Genomic DNA, 14296 nt, shown 5'->3' with positions numbered 1-14296 from the left:
GTTGATTTTTAAAACCGTGCCTCCCCTTATCCCTTACCCGATTATTTACTGGACCAGGGTTTGCACAAGGCTCTACAGATTCAGAGTGAGATATTTCCCCCTCAGCCATGATAGTTAAGGACTGCCCTACCTCAGGCAGAAGATCTCAGGTCAGGTACTCTGTAAATGATGATACCAGGACTGTCCAACTTCCACTACCAAGACAGCTTCCATCTTGGCGTCTGATGTGAGAATAGGTTGAGACTACGGTCAAACCATCAGTACTGGAGTACAAGCTGGTGACCCTCATGTTTCATCAGCTAGAGACGTCACAGCGTTGCGCTCCTGATGATGTCAGTATGCCAGCGTGCATTCTACTGGCGTGCATTCTACTGGCTGGAAGTTCAGTAGTTCTGCCAATAAACCATGCACTCTGCTGCTGAGTCACCATGATGGAGGAAGATTTGAGAAAATACAGGTAGAACTACTTTGTGAGGATCTCATCCTTCATATGACAAGAATCAGAAGTTCAGTGGATTCTACCACTAAATCGGTATTTTTTCTACTTTAGACGTCGGAATAGCCTTTAGAAAGGCTATTCGTTTCTTACCTTTAGAAGTGGTCTCCGCCGCGCCGTTCCTTAGAAATACCGGTTTTTACCAGTATGCAAATGAGTTCTCTCGCAGCAATGGAGGCGGGCCCCAGCGCTCAAACGGCGATGGGGGCATCCCCACTGCTGCCAGAGAACTCTCTCCAGCAACGGCTCCATCTTCAGCTGAATCCTCCCCTTCTCTTGTCGTCTTCTGTCTGCATCAGCTCCAACGCCTTCGCAGTCGGCTCTGCCAGTGAGACACTAGTAGAACCGACTGCGCATGCCGGCCGGTGGCCATTTTTTGTTCAGCACAAACTTAGAGGAGCATACTGCACGTGCGCCCAATTGCGGCCTCGAAAATATGGCCGCCGGCCAGCATGCTCTAATAGTGCCTTGCTGGCAGAGCCGACTGCGCAAGCATCGGAGCTGACGCTGAAGGAAGACAACAAGAGAAAGGGAGGATGCAGCTGAAGATGGAGGCGTCGCTGTAGAGAGTTCTCTGGCAGCAGTGGGGACGCCCCCATTGCCGTTTGAGCACTGGGACCCGCCCCCATTGCTGCGAGAGAACTCATTAGCATACCGGTAAAAAAACAGTATTTCTAAGGAATGGTGCAGTGGAGCCCACGTCTAAAGGTAAGAGACGAATAGCCTTTATAAAGGCTATTCCGACGTCTAAAGCAGAAAAAAAAAAATACTGATTTAGTGGTAGAATCCCTTTAAAGCAAGTTCAAGATGCCTCCCCCTACCCCAGCAGCCTCAGCTTCTCTGCATTATACCCCAGATTTCACCTAGTAATAAACAGGGAAAGTAGATTTTAGCACAGGATTTCAAAAAAATGAGCCAGATTTGGTTAACAAACTATATTAGAGCATTTATTAATGTCTACCGTCCAACTGGCTCAACCTTATCAATTTATGAATCATTTCGCTTCCTTGCTTTCCTTCTTTTTAGCCAGCGAAATTCCTACCCTCATCATGGATGACTTTAACATCCCTATTGACAACCCTGTCTCCCCAGCTGCCTCACAGTTTCTCTCAACCACTTCTTTTGGTCTTTCACAGCGTTCCTCTTCCACCACACACATAGATGGCAGCACAGTTGATCTAGTCTTCCATCGACTCCTCACAGTTTCTAAATTTACCAACTCTTCTCTGCCGCTCTCTGATCATAACCTTCTGTCTCTCACCATCAGTGCTCTCTCCCCTTCAAAGGATACACCATCATAACATATAGGAATTTACGTGCTATTAATATCCAGCACCTCTCAGACACTCTACAGTCCTCTCTGTCCTCCTGTACTGATCTGGCTACCAGTCACTATAATGAAACCCTTAAAAGTGCATTGGATGAGGTGGCTCCCCCCCCCCTCCACTCGAAAAGTTCGACGTAGGAGACAGCAACTCTGACACACGCCACAGACACGTTTTCATCCGCATTGCTCTAGGTGTGCTGAACGTCTGGGGAGAAAATAACGTTTCAGCTGCAGATTTCCTCCACTTAAAATTTATACTTAAAACCCTATAAGGTTCTTTGAAAATTTTTACTCCTCACACCCAAGGTTCAGGTGTCATTCACAGACCTTAGTGCAGATGACCTGGCCACTTATTTCCATGACAAAATTGATCAGATCCGTCAGGAAATAACTGCCCAATCCCCAGGTGGTATTGATTCCCTCACATACCATAGTACTGATCCCCTCACCAACCACACTTCAGACTGTCCATTCTCATCTTTTGAACCTGTTACAGAAGAGGAAGTATCCCAGCTACTTTCTTCTTTTTACCCTACGACATGCAGTAGTGACCCATTCTCCTCACACCTTCTCCAATCTCTGCCACCTGCTGTCACGACTTGTCTTACTAAAATATTTAACCTCTATATTTAATCTCTCTTCTGGAATTTTTCCATCCTCTTTCAAACATGCTGCCATAACGCTACTGTTGAAAAATTTCCTCCCTTGACCCGTCCTGTACTGCTAACTACTGACCAGTCTATAACCTCCTCTTCATCTCCAAAATTTTGGAACGATCGGTCTAGTCTCGTTTAATCAGCTCTCTTCTTGACCCCTTACAATCTGGCTTCTGCACTATGCACTCTACTGAAACAGTCCTCACAAAAGTCTGCAATGATCTCCTGATGACTAAATCCAATGGTGACTTCTCTTATTCTTCTGGATCTCTCACCAGCATTTGACACTGTGGACCATCACCTCCTCCTCACTATGCTCCGCTCAGTCAGCCTCAAGGACATTGCGCTCTCCTGGTTTACCTCTTATCTCTCAGACTGCACTTTCAGTGTATCATTTGCAGGCTCTGTTTCTTCCCCTTGCCTTTGAGGTTCCTCAGGGCTCGGTCTTTGGGCCCCTGCTGTTCTCTCTCTACACAGCCCCTATTGGACAAACTATAACCAGATTTGGCTTCTGGTACCATCTTTATACTGATGACACTCAATTATACGCATCTCTGCGTGACATCATGCCTGCACTAATACAGAACAGCAGTTACTGTCTCCCTGCTGTTTAAAATATGAGGTCTTGCTTTATCTGAAACTAAATGTCTCAAAGACTGAACTACTGCTGTTCCCACCATCTAATACAGCTGTCCCTGATATAGTCATTGCAGACTCCGGCCTTACTCTAACTCATAGGCAGCATGCACGCTGCCTCGGGGTTGTGTTTGACAGACCTTTCCTTCATCCCCCATATCCCATCACTCGCACGCTCATGTCATCTCCACCTCAAAAACATCTCCAGAATATGCCCTTTCCTAACCAGATATACATTAAATACACTTATTGTCGCTCTGATTCACTCTCGCCTTGACTACTGCAACTCCCTTCTAATTGGTCTTCCACTTACTAAACTCTCCCCTCTACAATTTTTTCTGAATGCAGCGCCTAGGCTCATCTATCAGTCTAGACGCTACAGCGATGCCTCTGGTCTCTGTCAGTCACTACATTGACTATTCATTAGAGAATACAATATAAACTTATCCCCCTCTTCCAAAAGGCTCTCCCTACATTTCCTCCCTCATCTCTGTCTATCTTGTCCAACCCATTGAGAGAGGAAAAATATCAGTGTAAAGAGAGACAGATTAGTTTTCTGCCATCTTGGTATGCATATTCCATTTTGTTCTAATATTCTCCATTATGTAACAAGTTCCCTCAAAAAGTTTGCCTAACCCTTTCCCACCGATGGCATTTTTTGATTTTCGTTTTTGACTCCCCTCCTTTTAAACCCCATAACTTTTTTATTTCTCCGCTCCCAGAGCCATATGAGGTCTCAATCTTTGCAGGACAAATTTTTCTTCATGATACCACCATTAATTATTCTGTATAATGAATGTACTGGGAAGCTGGAAAAAAAAAAAAATCAGAATGGGGTGAATTTGAAGAAAAAGTGCATTTCTGCGACTTTCTTACGAGCTTTGGTTTTACAGCATTCACTATGCAGCCAAAATGACGTATCACCTGTATTCTGTGTTTCGTTACGATTCCGGGGACACCAAATTTATATGGTTTTATTTACATTTTAACCCCTTAAAAAAAAAAAGGCGTTTCTAAAAGTCGCCATATTCTGACAGCCATAACTTTTTTTATACGTCCGTGTACGGGGATGTATAGGGCGTCTTTTTTTTTTTGTGGGGCCAGGTGTACTTTTTAGTTTTCGGGAAATGCTATTGCTTTGATCACCTCTTTATTCAAATTTTTATCAGAATCAAAACAGTGAAAAAACGGCGGTTTGGCACTTTTGACTATTTTTCCCGCTACAGCATTTACCGTACAGGAAAAATATTTTTATAGATCTATATTTATATCTATATTTATAGAGCGTGCGATTTCGGACACAGGGATACCTAACATGTATGTGTTTTAAAGTATTTATCGTATTTTTCGGACTAGAAGACGCAATGGACTATAAGACGCACCTAGGTTTTAGAGGAGGAAAATAGGGGAAAAAAATTTTGAAGCAAAAAAATGGTAAAATATTTAATATATGGGAGTAGTTTTACAACAGCTGCAAGGCCACATTGACAGGTGACCCTGCAGCTGTACGGGGATGCATAGAGCGTTGTTTTTGCGGGGCTAGATGTACTTTTTAGTTATACCTTTTTGGGGAATGTCTATTGCTTAGATCACCTTATTTAAATCCGAGGCAAAACGGTGAAAAAAAACCCCAGCAGTTTGGCACTTTTGATTTTGACGCTCACCGTACAGGAAAACTATTAGTAGACCGAGCATTTTCGGACACAGGGATACCTAATGTGTTTGACATATGATTTTCTACTTTTATATGTATTCTAGGGAAAGGAGGTGATTTAGAACTTTTATTAATTTCATTTTTTTACTATCGTATCTATTTTTAAAGCCCTTTTTTTTTTTTCTTTACTATTTTATTAGCCCCCCCCCCTAGGGGGCCTGAGGCAATACAACTGTATTGCCGTCTATGGGACATTCTGTATATTACTATTACAGCTGGTTATAGACCAGCCTCAATAGTAATATAGCAATGACAGGCCTGGGAGCCTTCAGTAGGCTCCCGTCTGTCACCAGAACAGGCCGGCTACTGCGATATCGCCACGCAGGAGCCGGCCTGCAACTTTACAGGTATGGGGCTGGTGGCCAATACAGATCCACCATCCGCTGTAATAGAAAGGCGGATGCTGGGGAGGGTTAGACGCCGGCACAGGTGCCGGGGCCTGCGACATCACTACGCTCCTGCCCTGCAGGAAGCCAGCAGCGTCAGGAGCGATGCTGCTATTCCGGGGGGGGGGGGGGGGGGGGGGCGTCTAACTATTACAGCGGATGCTGGGTCTGTATTGGCCACCAGCCCCATACCTGTGAAGTTGCAGGCCGGCTCCTGCGTGGCGATATCGCAGTAGCCGGCCTGTTCTGGTGACAGACGGGAGCCTACTGAAGGCTCCCAGGCCTGTCATTGCTATATTACTATTGAGGCTGGTCTATGACCAGCCGTAATAGTAATATACAGAATGTCCCATAGACGGCAATACAGTTGTATTGCCTCAAGCCCCCTGGGGGGGGGCTAATAAAATAGTAAAAAAAAAAAAGTAAAAAAGCTTTAAAAATAGATACGGTAGTAAAAAAATGAAATTAATAAGAGTTCTAAATCACCTCCTTTCCCTAGAATACATATAAAAGTAGAAAATCATATGTCAAACACATTAGGTATCCCTGTGTCCGAAAATGCTCGGTCTACTATAGTTTTCCTGTACGGTGAGCGTCAAAATCAAAAGTGCCAAACTGCTGGGTTTTTTTTCACCGTTTTGCCTCTGATTTAAATAAGGTGATCTAAGCCTTTCTATTACAGCGGATGCCGGGCGGCCACACTCGGACTATAAGACGCAACCTTCTTTTCCCAAAAAATTTTTTGGGAAAAAAGTGCGTCTTATAGTCCGAAAAATACGGTAACTACTTTTATTTGTGTTCTAGGGAAAGGGGGGCGATTTGAATTTTTAATACTTTAAAATTTTTTTTTTTTTTTTGCATTTATTAGACCCCCTAGGGGTCTTGAACCCCAGGGGGTCTGATCACTAATGCAATGCGGCGCCGGAGGAGTTAATGCCTCTGATCAGTCCGGGGACCGATTGGAGACATTAGCGCCGATTTTCTACTGCCTAAAGCAGTAGACACCCGGCGGCTATGGCGGCCGTCCGGCTCCCGGGCGGTCGCCATAGTCACACACCCGGCATGCGCCGTACTATTACGGCGGATGTCGGGAAAGGGTTAAACCTTCAGATTTGCAATTCTGCTCTCTTCAGCTCCAGCTGAAGTTACAGCCGGCTCCCAGCTTCAGCAGCTGCATGATCTCCGTGCAGCTGCTGTGTTCTGACTGGACGTACCGGTATGTCCTGTCAGAACTAGGCAACCACTATCCGGACGTATATACTCTATCGGCAGTCCGGAAGTGGTTAACTCCCAATTTCTACAGTTACACGCGCAAACTAAAGAAACATGTTTTCAGACAGGCGTATCACAATTCCTAATGTAAACCCTTCCGTAGTTAGAATCCCTAAAACAAACCCTCCTTTGTTCACACTCTGACACGATATGATGCAGTTTCAGACTAACTTTATATGACCAAGCACCATCTGAACATTAAAGTACACTACTGGTGACAGCTAATATAGTTTTATGTTTGTGTAGTGTCAGCATTCTCTATTACAAAATTGTCTGATCATTGGATGAGCAATGCTACCTCCAATACCGCCCTGCTACCTCTTGCGTTACCCGCCTCTACCTCAGATTGTAAGCTCTTGCGAGCAGGGCCCTCAGTCCCATTGTGTCAAGTGACTATTTCTTTATAATGTATCTTTTTGTCTGTACTTGAACCAAATTGTACAGTGTTGCGGAATATGTTGACGCGATATAAATACAATGTATTATTTTTATTGTCATAAATGTTGCTAGAATGTGGTTTGAAATGTTAGTTACACTTTTACCCACTTCTAGTTTTAGTTTTAAACAGTGCAAAAATCTGTATTAGGTTGAGGCCTGTTACGTTAGTCAAGTAGGACTACTAAACCATTTTGGGAACAATGCCAACTGGTTCATTCTGCACTACAGTAGAATACAATGAAGTGACCAATGACAAGTAGTACAAACGGCCATTCTCAATAAGAGTAGAATATGATTAATACCACAGAATTAATAGCTATATGCAAGAACTGTTACTGGAATATAGAAACTATAAATTTACTATGATACAAGTTGGCCCTTGGGGACTAAGTATAACAGAAAGTACTTTCCAACAAACCAAGCAGAACTGCTTAAATAGAATGCAAAAGTAACTGAAAAGTTCAACTATTCCTTCTGATCAATATACTTATAGTATTACAAGTCACATAAACTAAATATAAGATAATAGCATGAACAAGGAGAATGTTAAAGAGTTCTATCCTGCTGGAAAGCTGACAGTGCGCTGAATTCAGCGCACTGTCAGCTTTCCCGATCTGTGCCCGGGGTAAAGCGCCATCGGTCCCGGTACCGTAGCGCTTTAGTCAGAAGGGTGTTTCTGACACTTAGCCAGGGACGCCCTTCTGCCCAGCAGCACCTATCATGCTGTAAGGTGTGAGCGGGGAGGAACGCCCCCTCCCTCTGCTCACACAGCTCGTCCATAGACGAGTATTATCAGGAGAGGGAGGGGGCGTTCCTCCCCGCTCACACCGAACAGCGCGATAGGCGCTGCTGGGCAGAAGGGCGTCCCTGGCTAACTGTCAGAAACGCCCTTCTGACTGTAAAGCGCAACGGTACCGGGACCAATAACGCTTTACCCGGGGCACAGATCGGGAAAGCCGACAGTGCGCTGAATTCAGCGCACTGTCAGCTTTCCAGCAGTATATAGAACTGCCTGTGCCCAATCTGATGAAAGGTCCTCTTTAAACAGTCACCACTCATCACACAGATTTGTTATTTTTTTTTTATATTATCTTCTTTAACGCTCTGTAATTTTCTTGTGCCTGCTGAGTAAATGACAACATATGCCTAGGAGTTGTTTATTTTCCATGCTCTTTTACACAGACCCAAATTGCTTAGTGGATACAACTGTACACAGTAAATGCTGCATTGCACGACTGAGCTGTTTGGTATCCAAAGGCAACGAAAATAAACAGTTGTGCCTTCCAGATATAAAAGACGTCTGTAAACAGAAGGAAGCTATAAATTTACAGAAATTTAGTCAGTGCAAGTGGTACTTGAATGAATTCAAAGTATCTGAATATGAAATATCATAACTTACAAACCTGTATTCAATATGTGAGGCGTATAAGGCTTAACTTTGAACATGAAGTGAACATTGACATACACAATACATGAAGATTTCAGTGACTGCACTCACTCCCAGGTGACAGAACAGGTGTGTTCAGAGGAGATGAGAGAACGTCAGCAGATCTACTGCTGGGGGGGGAGGAATCTTCCAAAGGAGTCGGATACAAAACTGAATTAGTGAAGTCAACATCTAAATGAACATCTTTGTGTGTTTAAAATGTAGAAAACTGGGCAACTGTTGGCCTTACGTGATAAAGTGCCCAAGGCACTCTATAAGAGTCACTCTAAGGGTGCATTCACACTGAGTAAACGCTAGCTTATTCTGTAGAGTAAAATTACACTTGTAAATTTTGCTATCCCATTGACTTCAATGACATTTTACAGGCGTATTTTTACAGGCGTATTTTTTACAGGCGTATTTTTTACAGGCGTATTTTTACACTTGTAAAAAAATATCATTGAAGTCAATGAGATAGCAAAATTTACAAGTGTAATTTTACTCTACAAAATAAGCTAGCGTTTACTCAGTGTGAATGCACCCTAAGGCATTTGCAGGGAAATTAAAATGGTCACCTTAACCATTCAATGGATACAGCATTCTGAAGAGGATTCCCCAGTATATGCATAACATATCCCGAGTGAAAGGCTTGAGTAAAGACAACATGCTACTGCAAGTATTATAAAGTATCGAAAACACATGTATGTATGATGTATGTATGTATGATACCAGAACAATACTTTTAACTGTAAAATGAGTATTGACTAAAAGCTGCAGCAGTATCAACTCCAACTCAGGGATAGGTTTCTATGGAAACTATTGAACTCCAGTGCACCAACACCACACATTAAAAAGTTGTGATGTCGACACATAACTACAACATGATCTGTTGTTTCCAGACATCACCATGGGTAACACATTATCTAGAGAGAGAGCGAGAGAGATTGCAGAAACTTCCCAGCAAAGGCTAAAGGGGTCAATATGTGACCCCTACGTCAATGACCTAACCTCTACTATCCCACCCCGCTACGGTACGGAATAAACGGGTGAACGGTTCACCTGGGTACGGCTCCCCGTGCAGCTAGCTGAGGATGAAGTTAAACTTGTGGCCCCGCGGTCTCCGGGATGCTCCTCCGACCACTGCTGATCGTGTGTCTTCGGTTGGCAAGTAACAGTCTCCACGGCTACAGTCACTATGGCGCCGGGGGTCTCAAGGCAACTGTTGCTATCCTCTCCCTCTGACGTGTGCAAAGAATATTCCACTCCCAGGCGAGAGCCTATCACGTTTCCGTTGGCTGCGACGCATGGAAGTCAAGACGTTCGTCATGTAGACTAACCTAGTAGGCGGGTCTTTAGATTACGTTCATGTCTTCCGCTCCATTCTCCTTGACGCGAAACAGGGCAGATCCTGAGCTTTGGCGCCGGCAATGGCGGGAGGAGGTGATTGGTTCGGGGGGGAAGGGGGTGGAAGGGCGGTTACCCAGACAACCGCCAAACTCAGGAGAAGTTGGAGCGCGGAATTCTTTAAATGGTTTCCGCCATTTTATGTAGCCTAAAATCTGTAGTGTATTCCTTTCTTGCGGCGCTTGATGTGGAATAAAACAGTTAAGGGTTAGTTCACACGGGGACATGGAGGAGGATTTTGAGTGCGGAATCCACGTCATAATCCTCCTCCATACAATGTTTAGAATATGTAGACCTCTAGCTTTTTTTTTTTTCTACTAGCTAGGTTTTTCTGCTAGCAGAGAAAAAGAAGCGACATGACCTTTCTTCAGGCGTTTTCCGCCTGAAGAAAGCAATAGAAGTGAATGGAAGCGCGAAACGCTAAGTTTTGTACCGTACGTTTATTGGGGTTTTTTTACAAAAAACCATGCAGTAAAAAAACGCGACACGCTTTTTGCAGCCCATTCTCTTTAAAGGATGCAAAAACCGCCTGGAATCTTTTGGAAGCGATTTTAACAAAAAAAACACTACACAAAAAGCGGGGCAAGGTCCAAAATAAGCCACACGTTATTTACGTGTGAACTAAGACTTAAATTTAGGGTGCGGTTTGTTTAAAGTTTTTGCATATGCATATAGCAATGGCTGCCAGTATAAGTATATGGTCATACAATGCTTCCCTGTAGAAAGTTACAGCTTAGTGGGACTTTATATTAGTTAAAGGGATCCTATCACTCACACACAATTTTTTCCAAGTACCACGTCGGAATAGCGTGGTACATAGTTTTTTTTTTGTTTTTTTTAAATTTGTAGATAATTAAACATTTTTGCAAATATAAGTAATTAAAGATTATGCAGAGTTTTAAAGATTTTCTCTAAATATCTTGTGGTCACAGTCTGTTGTCTTGATCAGTTGCCAGTGGATACGACTAGAGATGAGCGAATACAAGGTCGCATACGCAGTAAAAATTCATGTCCCCTCCCACCTCCCCTGGCGCTTTTTTTTACACCAATAACTGCGCAGGGCAGGTGGGACAGGAACTACAACAACGGAGGCAGTGAAAAAAATTGATAAAACCCATTGGCTGCTGAAAACATGTGACCTCCCAATTTATAAGAACGGCTGCCTCCATATTCGCCATTTTTGCGGTCAGAGATAGGGATAGAAAGACATCTGCTGAGGGCTAGATAGCGATTAGCTTCAGATAGGCAGGGAAAAACTAATGAAGAAAACCAACAGCTCTTCTCAGAGCTATACACTGTAGGGACATCAGTCCAGCTTTCCACGGACGGTGGAAAACAGGGCTACAGAAAAGTTAAAAGTTCACATATAGCGGAGAAACAGTTTTCATTGTTGGCTGTCCACACACAGAATAGCCAGAATCCACAGCAGTGACTAGATCATATAGAGCTGAAAAAAGCCTTGAATTTTGCAGTTTCTTGAAAAATAACAACAATCTACTGCATTAACAAGTTCATATCTCTCTATATTATAAAAATGAATGTCTGTCTGTTTGTCTGTCTGTTCTCTAATGCGAACCAAACGACTGGACCGATCTTCACCAAATTTGGTACAGAGATACTTCAGGTATCCGGGAAGGTTTAAGACAAGACTCCAACTCGCTCGGACGTACCGTTGCTGAGATACAGCATTCCAAACACAATGCCCCCCCCCTCCCCCTTAGCCAATACAAACCTGCAAGTCTTTCACTCATATTCCAACTGCAATACACACGGTCACTCCACATGCACAATACAACACTGATATCCAAACTGAGATACACGCATCAGAGGATTAGATACACAGATCAGCACACAGTATCACACGCCAGAGGATTAGATACACGCGTCTGCACACAGTCCCACAAATCAGAGGATTAAATACGCGCTTCTGCACACAGTTCCACATGCCAAAGGATTAGATACACACGTCTGCACAAAGTACCACACGCCGGGGGATTGGATACATGCGTCTGCACACAGTACCACATGCCAAAGGATTGGATACACGCATCTGCACACAGTTCCACACACCAGAGCATAAGATATGCACATCTGCACACAGTACCACATGCCGTAGGATTAGATACGCGCCTCTTCACACAGTACCACAAGCCAGATAATTAGATACACGTCTCAGCACACAGTACCACATGGGGAGGATTAGATACGCGCATGTGCACACAGTACCAAATGCCAAAGAATTAGATATGTGCATCTGCACACAGTACCACACATGGGAGGATTAGATACGCGCATCTTCACACAGTACCACATGCCAGAGGATTAGATACGCGCATCTGCACACAGTACCACACGCCAGAGGATTAGATATGTGTGTCTGCACACAGTACCACACGCCGTAGGACTACATAAGTTCCTCTTCACACAATACCACACAGTGGAGGATTAGATATGTGTGTATACATACAGTACCACACTTTGGAGGATTAGATACATGCCTCTGCACACAGTACCACAAGACAGAGAATTAGATACGCGTCTCAGCACACAGTACCACACAGGGAGGATTAGAAACGCATGTCTGCATACAGTACCACACGCCGGAGGATTAGATACACGCGTCTGCACGCAGTACCACATGCCATAGGATTAGATACGCACGTCTACACAAAGTTCCACACGCCGTAGGATTAGATACGTACCTCTTCACACAATACCACACAGGGGAGGATTAGATATGTGTGTCTGCATACAGTACCACACTTTAGAGGATTAGATACATGCCTCTGCACACAATACCACAAGCCAGAGAATTAGATACGCGTCTCAGCACACAGGGGAGAATTAGATACGCGCATCTGCACACAGTACCACACGCCAGAGGATTAGATACGCGCGTCTACACACAGTTCCACACGCCGTAGGATTAGATACGCGCCTCTTCACACAATACCGCACAGGGGAGGATTAGATACGTGTGTCTGCACACAGCACCACACTTTGGAGGATTAGATACATGTCTGCACACAGTACCATAAGCCAGAGAATACGCGTCTCAGCACACAGTACCACACGGGAGAATTAGATACACGCATCTGCACACAGTACCACACGCCAGAGGATTAGATATGTGCGTCTGCACACAGTACCACATGGCATAGGATAAGATAGGCGCGTCTGCACACAGTAATACATGCCGTAGAATTAGATACGCGTGTCTACACACAGTTCCACACGCCACAGGATTAGATACGTGCCTCTTCGCACAATACCACACAGGGGAGGATTAGATACGTGTGTCTGCACACAGTACCACAAACCAGAGAATTAGATACGTGTCTAAGCACACAGTACCACACGGGGAGGATTAGATACGCGCGTCTGCACACAGTACCACATGCAACAGGATTAGATACGTTCCTCTTCACACAATACCACACAGAGGAGGATTATATACGTGTGTCTGCACCCAGTACCACAAGCCAGAGAATTAGATACGTGTCTAAGCACACAGAACCACACGGGGAGGATTAGATACGTGCATCTGCACACAGTACCTCACGCCAGAGGATTAGATACACCTGTCTGCACACAGTACCACACGCCACAGAATTAGATACGCACGTCTGCACATACTACCACATGCCGTAAGATTAGATATGCACGTCTGCACATAGTTTCACTTACCGTAGGATTAGATACGTGCCTCTTCATACAATGCCACATGGGGAGGATTAGGTGCACACAGTACTACACGCCGGAGGATTAGATATGTGCATCTGCACACAGTACCACACCAACAAGGGTTAGATACTTGCGTCTAAACACAGTACTGCACGGGGAAGGATTAGATACAGCTTTACTCCAGGTATCCATAACAACTGTTCACAGGTTTTTCACTGATATCCAAAATGAGATACACATAATCACATGACGCTTATGGATATAGACACAAACCACATACAAAATACACCAGTGCAAAACTGGACAATTCTTATGGGTTCACTACACAAACATAAAATGTAATATACCCGTGCAAAGCCGGGTCCTCCCTCTAGTCTCTCTATATTATAAAAATGAATTCTTGTCTGTCTGTCTGTCTGTTCTCTAATGCGAACCAAACGACTGGACCGATCTTCACCAAATTTGGTACAGAGATACTTCAGATATCCGAGAAGATTTAAGACGAGACTCCAACTCGCTCGGACATACCGTTGCTGAGATACAGCATTCCAAACACAGTGCCCCCCCCCTTAGCCAATACAAACCTGTAAGTCTTTCACCCATATTCCACCTGCAATACACACGGTCACTCCACATGTACAATCCAACACTGATATCCAAACTGAGATACACGCATCAGAGGATTAGATACACAGATCAGCACACAGTATCACACGCCAGAGGATTAGATACACGTGTCTGCACACAGACCCACACACCAGAGGATTAAATACGCTCTTCTGCACACAGTACCACGTGCCGTAGGATTAGATACGCGCATCTGCACACGGTTCCACATGCCGAAGGATTAGATACAG

At 44.2% G+C, this 14296-nt stretch overlaps 1 protein-coding gene across 2 annotated transcripts in view; it reads right to left on the bottom strand.

The window, feature by feature from the left end:
- RFX2 (regulatory factor X2) overlaps positions 1 to 9689 on the bottom strand; it is a 243554-nt gene extending 233865 nt beyond the window's left edge. For both annotated transcript variants that reach the window (XM_075283158.1, XM_075283166.1), the window contains exon 1: positions 9411 to 9689. The gene's annotated coding sequence lies outside the window, so the exon portion shown is untranslated. The remainder of the gene's footprint in view (positions 1 to 9410) is intronic.
- Positions 9690 to 14296: the final 4607 nt, after the last annotated feature.

This window comes from Leptodactylus fuscus, chromosome 1, assembly GCF_031893055.1.
Source record: "Leptodactylus fuscus isolate aLepFus1 chromosome 1, aLepFus1.hap2, whole genome shotgun sequence".
NCBI lineage: Eukaryota > Metazoa > Chordata > Amphibia > Anura > Leptodactylidae > Leptodactylus > Leptodactylus fuscus.
This window is presented reverse-complemented; position numbering and strand designations above follow the sequence as displayed.